The sequence below is a fragment of the Frankliniella occidentalis genome, unplaced genomic scaffold (assembly GCF_000697945.3).
Source record: "Frankliniella occidentalis isolate FOCC.00 unplaced genomic scaffold, Focc_3.1 Scaffold176, whole genome shotgun sequence".
NCBI classification, from domain to species: domain Eukaryota; kingdom Metazoa; phylum Arthropoda; class Insecta; order Thysanoptera; family Thripidae; genus Frankliniella; species Frankliniella occidentalis.
This window is the reverse complement of record NW_026267302.1, coordinates 46,238-48,537: the sequence shown is the minus strand read 5'-3', so window position 1 is coordinate 48,537 and position 2,300 is coordinate 46,238.

Below are 2,300 nucleotides of genomic sequence, written 5' to 3'. Positions count from 1 at the left end.
GGTTTGGGATGGGTTGGGCACCGGCCATTCGTCCGGAACAGTCCACCTGTAGGGCGCCAATCCCGCCCGTTTGATGAAGGTGCTGTAACTGGCTCTGCTGTCCCGGCCGGCCGGGCCCAGGGCCGGGCCCACCCCAATCAGACACGGCTAACTTGGTTCGGGGACGCGCACCTGCCGTAGGGGCGGTGAGCGATGGGGGCCAGCCCGGCGCTATGGGCGCGCTGGGCGGCCCTCTTATTCCCCCTCCCGCTCGCCGCCGCGGGAGAGAAAAAGATCTCCCTCCGGGCACTAAACGTTTGTCTAATTGCTTATGGACTTTGTGTCCCATGCCTATACTTGCGAAGTGAAATATTGCCCCTCCATTGAGTTTGTGTGCTGTGCTATAGTAAATGTTCTTAGGTTGGGGCGCTGCGTCTAGCTCACAGCGCTAGACATATATTAGTGCAACGAAACGGCTTCGATCTGGACTCATGGCTAGAAAAAAATGTTCTCAGTGCGTTCAGTTACAACGTGCACACGCCATACGGAGACGGAGGGGGGCCGGGCGGGGGGTGAAAATAATATGGAACCCCCATTGGGCTCAGGAACATCAGCGGAGTTCAAAGGTGGCCCCATGATATTTTCAACACCGGGTTGCATATACTATATCATGGGCCGGTACGGGGCTTCCAGTGACGTACCGGGTGTAACTGAGAATGCACAACAGTGTTGCGGGATTGCATACCCGCCAGGGCTGCAGGGGCCATGGCGCCTTACTGGCTAACTGGGTAGGCAAACCCGCAACACTGTTGCGCATTCTCAGTTACACTCGGTACGTATCACGCGTGTAACAGTCACAGAGAGCGGCCGCGGCACACGGTGACGAAGTGAGTGCGCTTGACGGGCCGGCTGCGGGTAACAAACGGTTGTCCAGCGGTGCCAGGCCAGCCTCACCCTCGTCGGGAGGGAGCGGAAATCGGAGAACCAGTCAGACGTGCCTGAGAGATCAAGACAGGGTGAGGGGAGTGTAGGGCTGACCAGGTTGACCTACCCCTTCCTCTTCCCCCCTTCCCGGTTGGGGTTTCGCAACAAGGGCGTCTGCTGGTTCTGACTCCCCCCCCCCCTCCAGCTCTCTCTTTCTCTCTTACCCTCTCTCACCCTCTCTCACCCTCTCTCACCCTCTCTCACCCTCTCTCACCTCCGCAATGTTCACGTGGAATGATGTTGACAAGCTAAGTGAGCCGTGTCTCCCCGCGCGTCCCTCGCCCGGAGTCTCGCCTGTGGAGACTCCCTCCTAATGCTGAGATCAGTGTGGGCCTATGGTGTGTACCGGGGGGGGGGGGGGCTGTACACTTCCAACAGGGAGTCCCGAGTCACCCACCTACGCCCCGCCAGAGTTACGAGAGCGCACACCGGGTGACTCAGAGAAGACGCAAGTGCGGTCGGGTTTGCCTACCTAAGGGGCCATGGCGCCTTACGGGCAGTGCGAGTAGGCAAACCCGCTCGCACCTGCGTCTTCTCTGAATCATCCGGTAGAAGCGTGGCGACCTGGCGACCTAATCTCATTACATATTTAGTATCCATGCTTGTTAAAAATATACTGAAAAGTGCTGCTTTGTAGTTGGAGTGCTCTGCGGACAGTCTGAATGGCAAGATGTGTGTTGTTAATTACAATTTTAAATTGAATATTTTTAACGAGTTACAAGCACTTTGCAACAACATATTTTGTAATAAATTATGACAAAATTGTAAGTTTGCGAGAATATTTTTCATCGTGTCTATGAGTGTTTATCTCGAGTTGTGTGTGTGCGCGCAAAGCGCTCGCGCACATGAGTGGGGAAAGGGGGTGAATCTCGCCGAGAGCCTTCGACAGTGCTCACTGCTCACCCGGCGGGCGGGAGAGCATCTCTCCCGACGCGTTTGTTATTCCTCTCCTCAAGGATCGAGGAAGACAAACATACAGTTCCAAGTGTTCCGTTTGAATTATTAGGTGAGCCCACGCGAGCAAATCTGAAACGGCGTGAGCACTTTGTCCGGCGCGCACCTTCCTTTCCTTCCCTTTTTCAATTTATCTACAACTACTTCTGCTCGATCGTGTTTATCGGGTTTATGATAGCGCGTTGCGGGTTTGCTTGCTCTCTCTGGCGCTAGGTTGTGAGAGACCCTACCCTTAAATGTCTAAGGATATTTATTTTACCTAGCACCGGTGTGCATACCTAAGTTCACACGTACAATATTGTAAGTAGCTAGTTTCTAAATGTGTGTCGCTAATTACGACATTGCACATGAAGTTAGTTACGCACACAGAAGTCCGGTACTAG